Source organism: Sparus aurata, chromosome 8 (genome assembly GCF_900880675.1).
Source record: "Sparus aurata chromosome 8, fSpaAur1.1, whole genome shotgun sequence".
NCBI classification, from domain to species: Eukaryota; Metazoa; Chordata; class Actinopteri; order Spariformes; family Sparidae; genus Sparus; species Sparus aurata.
In genome coordinates this window covers 25273317-25279316 of record NC_044194.1, presented here as the reverse complement: position 1 = coordinate 25279316, position 6000 = coordinate 25273317, and the positions used below count along the sequence as shown (strand labels likewise).

General features: G+C 41.9%; 1 long non-coding RNA gene across 1 annotated transcript in view; it reads left to right on the top strand.

Moving 5' to 3' along the window:
- The first annotated feature begins 973 nt into the window (after positions 1 to 973).
- The window catches only part of LOC115586341 (uncharacterized), a 108917-nt gene continuing 103890 nt past the window's right edge, over positions 974 to 6000 (top strand). The window contains exon 1 of the long non-coding RNA XR_003984858.1: positions 974 to 1091. This is a non-coding gene — a long non-coding RNA (uncharacterized LOC115586341). The remainder of the gene's footprint in view (positions 1092 to 6000) is intronic.

Below are 6000 nucleotides of genomic sequence, written 5' to 3'. Positions count from 1 at the left end.
ACTTTGCAGCACAATCCTGTATCCTAACAGCTCAAAACTAATATAAAAAGCTGCATTAGGCTGCATTATTTTTCTTTTAATAATACATTATAAATTGTCAGACCAAAATATGTTCTTATAACCACTCATAGCCTACTTAAGCATGCATTGACTGAACAGTTCTTGAATATGTTCGCATTAACAAGGCAACTTTGGGGAAAATTAGGTCTATGTCTGGATGCATGTGACTGATTTTAAATAGCTTAAGGTATCAGTTGGTGTATTCCCTGAGGTACCCCATCTATGTGGCATAAAGCACCTTTTTATTTTGGTGTAGAAAAGTATGGGGTCTGTTTTTTATCTTCTGGAAACGTGGGAGCTGAATGTGCTTGCTGCAAACTGCCACTCATTTAAATTTCCACTACAGGTAGCACAGAAGGCAGCTTATTGTGATCCCGATGTGTTTGGCCTTTTTCGTGTCTGCATGGAGGAGAAATTGGCTTAAAGGTGCACAATTTGAATCAGAACAGAAAGATCTTCCCTGACTCGTGCTCATGCCTAAACAAACTAAATAAACAAACTTCTTTTGTTTAAATAAACAAAACCGACCTAAAAACGACAACACAATTTCATACTGTTTAACTTAGTTCATATTTGGCCGACCCTGCCACTTTAATGGCTTCAGAGAGGGTTCTGGAGAGCTAATTTTCCTCTGAGGACAGCTTGTTTATTCAGTGATGGAAACAAGAGTTTGTATTACCATTGATATATTTAAACTCTGAGTTTGAATTTCCTCTCTAAAACTACATAGTGCCGCTTTAACACCCTAACACATGCCATTAAATCTCCCCATCAAGGTGCCACAACTCGCCTCCTTCACTTCGCTGCGTCTCCTCTCTACAGGAAGGCAGCCACTCCAGGAAACAAAGGTTTGAGACGCGGCCCGGTGACCGAGGGTTTGGGGCGTCGACCAAACCTCCCTCAGACCAATGGGAGCTCACGGTGAAACTTTGTAAACAAGTCTCACACGCTGTCAAACAGCTCGTCCGCCGTGTTTACTACGACGAGGAGCGACGGTGCTGCTGCCAGGTGAACCAAAATCACCGAAACAGGTGAGACAGAGATGTGTTTGTCGTGTGTGTGTGTGTATGTGTGTGTGTTTGTGTGTGCGCGCGCGCCGAGCGTTCGTTGTACGCCGTAGGTGTCCTCGTGACCCGTAGTAGTAGTAGTAGTAGTAGTAGTACTGGCGCTGCTGGTACAAAACAGCTGTCATGTAAGAGGAAAGACTGAACAAGAGATTTGTGGAAAACTGATTAAAAAAACAAAACAAAACAGTAGTATAGCCTACGGTAGCCTACGTGACAGAGGATGTCACAGTGTACCGAATGACGTCAATGGTGTACTGAAAAAAACCCGTCAAAGTCCAGCTGAGAAGAAGTCTGTGTGTCACTGCCCGGTCCGCTCACAGTTCGGCTCTGACACCGCTGGAGGAGTCTGCAGCATGTCGTACAGCAGACGTGTTCGACACAGTTCAAACTGTGGGTCAGCAGGAGAGGCTGTAATCAGTTGGAGAGACTTTAAAGAGGCACTATCATGCAGAAGAAACTCAAACTCGGAATTTTTTTTTAAATTACAATATTACTGAGGTAGTAATACAAACTCAGATTTTTTTTTCTTCCTGTAACTGAGTTGCTGTTTTACAGAGAAAAATAAGGTCCCCTGAACACTGTCTGAAGCTAGAGAGGTGGCAAGATCCGCCAACTATAAACAAAACTGTGTAAAACTGTGTTGTCCTTTAAGATCAGTTTGTTATTCAGTTGATTCAGTCACGAAAAAGAGTTCATTTATTTAGTTTGGTTGGGCATAACCAATAAATAAATGGACATATTTTGCATCTGATTTAGATTTCTGCCCCGAAACTGCCCTTTTTAAAAAAAAATGGGCCCAAAAATAAACCAAATCTCATAACCTTTACCAATGCAAAATGAAAGCTAAAAGCTGTAATTTAGGTACAGAAAATTATTTTTTTTTACGACAAAGTAAAACAGTTGGAAACAGTTTTGTCCTTCAAGGTTATTTTGTTTATTCAATCGTGAAAACGAAGAGTTTGTTTATTTAGTTTATGACATAAAAAAAAAAAAAAAATCAGTGACGATCTTTCTCTTCTTTCCCCAAACTACATAGTGCACCTTTAAAGGTTAGTGATGTTCCCTTTAACAGTCTAGCCAGTGAGATTCTATGTTTATTAGTGAGTTAAATCGTAACAAGAGTGAGTTAAATCGTAACAAGAGTGGTTTTTCTGGTTACATTTAATGATCATGTTAATGACGGAGCAGAGTTCATTGAAAGTCACACTTGAAGCATTTGCCCGCTGACTGAGACATGACCCATGAATAGGCAGCGACTCAGCCTCATCTGAGTGGTGGTAAGTGACGACACGGAGAGCAGCTCTGCCTGCTTTAAGTGTGAGACAAGGAAATGTGACAATCCATCAACTCAGCAGGTGGACACTTAAAGGAGAAGTGTTCATGTTAAAGTCTTTTACTATGTTTTAAAAGCTCCTTATGATGTCACATAAGCTTTTTAATGACAGCTATTTCTTCATGTTCAGAAGTAGGCTACATCGCCTGGAATCTCTCTCACTTTCACTCTCTCTCACCCACTCACAGACTATATGTTTCTGTTTCGCCTAAGTGAGCCTATCCTGCTCTCGTCTCTGAGCTCCAGTGGTGCTGAAAGTGAACCGTGCTGTAGAAGAGCCATATTTTGTCGCCTGCTGTTTTACTGTTAGTCTGAACAGCCTGCTATAGGCTACACAAGTCTCCACTCTGAGCGGATGTGGGCACAACTTTCGTTGTGGAACGTCAACATCTGCACGCTCTGTGTTCCCTCAGCACGCCCACCTCAGCTGAAGGAGGGGCTGAGGAAGAAGGGGGAGGGAAAAGCTTCCTGTCAGAGAGAAGGCTGAGAAACAGAATCGGCTGAAGTTTTGGCCCAGAGTCATCGTGGTGGTGGTGTTGGGAGGGGGAGGGGGTTGCTTGCTGGGTATATGCAATGATGACTCTCTTCTCTGTAACTTCCCTGGAAATGTGACACATTTCTTTTACGTACATTTGTGGTTTCGCAGTTCTTTTCTTCTTAATTGTATCGTGGTCTTTGTTAGTGGGTGTCTGTTTTGAAGACGTGTATCTCTGCTGCTGCAGTCGCTGTTCTGTCACTTTCCAACAAACAGCTTTCGGTCAAAGCTTAACAGGGACTGCCTACTCATCTCCAAAAGTCCTTGGACCGTGAAACTGGTATTTTTGGCTCCGTCACTGGTAGCTTCTGGCTTCTTGATATTGTTTTGGTTGTAAAAAGACACTGGCAAAGAAGTTAAAATGTACACTGTGTGCGTCAGCTTCAATGACTCTTAACCCGTATTGAATAAATCACTCCAAAGACAGAAATTGTGGGAAGGAAGGATCACTCGATATTTTATTTGGAGTCACACAGCTGATTTCTCTTAAGGCCCCTACACACATTGTCAGGGCAGTCATCCGGGGCTCGAGTCAGTCTGGTGTGTCCCGCATGTGGCCCAACCCTTCAGCAGGTAGAATCGGCGGTGGCTTGTCGGTGAGAGAAATCACTGTGATTGGCTGTTCAGATAGACGGCTCAGTACAGAAAAGACAAACAGATAAAGAGAGGGAAAGCCCCTTGAGCCTGTCGCTGTGGTATCCATGATTTCACCCAGCTAGTGATGTTTCTCCGTACTTTTCTACTCTGCTTCTTCGTCAGTGCCTTCGTCTTTAAACTTTTTACCGCACATATTCTCCATCAGGAGCGGCTATATTAGCGAGAGTGGTGTCAAAAATTCTGCTTAATCGCAACAGCGGTTACATGTATTTCCTTTCATGCGGGCACAGAACATACAAGCTTGTTGGCTGTCAGCTGTAGTCTTTGTGCTATGTTCGAGTGCAGCTTTTTGGCCACGATAAGGAGACAGGTGGTGACGCAAGCCTGGGTCTTCAACAGTGGGTCCGTGACCCATAGTGGGTTCGTAGTTCCAGCATTAAGGGGCCAATTTACAAAAAACAGAACACATGTATTCACATAAATCCAACATGCTTCTTTTTAACAACGATTCATTGGTAAAACAAAATTTAGTTTACACAACACTGATGCCAGTCTAGCCATGACCCCTTGTGCAATCAAACACAATAATCAGAAACTGATGGTTGGGGTTCTCCAGTTTACAAAATATAGACGCTTTGGGATTGTAGGTGTGGTCGGCAGCCAGCTCAAAGCAAGTTGGGACTTAGACTCAAAAACCTCTAAAAATATTGGCCTGTTATCTGTATCTTGTGAGCCATAACAAAGTTATAGAACCTGAGAAATTTCAGAGATTGAAGCTAATGTGCCCAACATCAGTCATGCTAATGCACTGCTGCTGACTTGTTTAGACATTACACTACGGGCCGCCTTACATGTTATTATACTTTAAGTTTAATATGAAACAGAATTTTATACAATATATGTAGTCCATGTAGAATTTCAGTCTACATATTATGTAGTTGTTATGGCCATTTATCAAAAACATAAACATAACATGAAAGGTGCAATTTGTAAAAATGTTGGTTTGCAACATTCAAAAGTGTAACTAAAATCATGAAGCCATTTTGATGAAATAGCTATTTTGAGGGTAGGTCAAGAGATATGTACGGAAGTTAGCATGCTAACCAACTAGCCCAGGGCCTAAAAACCTCTTTCTCCTAGCGGTCCAAAGCTTCTGTTAGGAGTGTAAACAACAGCACTCCCCTCATATTTCCACTGGCTGCTTGGCTAACTGAGCTAAGATTAGCTACAGTGAAAGATGTCTAAGATGAATACAGGCAGCAGCAGTTAGCGGTTACTGTGGTGATATGCTGGCCCTATTTGTTGGGAGCATGAATTCAAGGTGGCCAATTCTTATATAATGCACCTTTTAACCATTTCTGTAATCATCATATCAAGTCCAAAATAAAGGAAAACATGCAGACCTAAAAAAAGATTGATATGTTGGATCAGTGCACTTTTGCGATTACCTGACAAAAGCCAGCCAACATTTCTCACTTTGCTTGGTTTGGTCTGGCAAAACTCAACAATCATCTGATATTATGACTGGAAGAACTTATTGGAAACACATTGAAATCGATTCCAAACTAGTCAGATCTGTTACTGAATTACCTTGAGGTGGGACAGACCCTGCCGTTTCTGAATCATAACTCTTTTTAGTTGTATCACTTAGTTTCACCACTTTGGGAGTTTTTAAGAGACGACAAGTCGTCTTTTAAAAACTCCCAATACGTCACCGATTGGTCCAGCGCAGATCTGATGAACTGAAAGATGCCTCAGCGGATGTTGATTCCCGTAACAGCTGAGCGAGCAAGATGAGGTGCGGTCAGTTTCACATGGTTTTCAGATAATTCTGTTTTATATCTCATCATGCACGTTTTATTTGCTGTGAGTTTTGTATTGCTGTTGGAATTTGCCATAAAATCGAAAGCTCCTGCGTGTAAGTAATCTCAAGTAGTGATCTTGCGATGAGATGAGTTTGTTTTCATGTCTAGCTGCTCTCACAGAAACCCGAGACGCTGTCTGACATGAAACACACTGACGTCATCACTTCCTGTCATACAATCTAAACACAAACATACAGACCACAGTGGTTCTGGTACTCTGGTGGTTTGAGTGCTTTAAATGTACATTGCAGTGGTGCTGAGACACTGAGGAGATGCTGTAGTTTTGAGGGGAATGAGGAGCAATTTTATTTGCTCTGCGCTGTTCAAACACGGTCAGGCAGAAAGAAACGGCTGCGCATATGGAGGGAAAAAGCAGAACAGTGTTTATTCATGCATTTACTAAGTGTCAGAAGAGTTACATTTGTATTGGAAATAAAGAGTGTGTCACCCAGTAGCCACATCCTAAGTACAAAGGACAACAAATTGTTTTTCAAGTGAAGATGTTTTAGCAGTTAAAATGATAAGCATCAGTTGTTGCGTAAG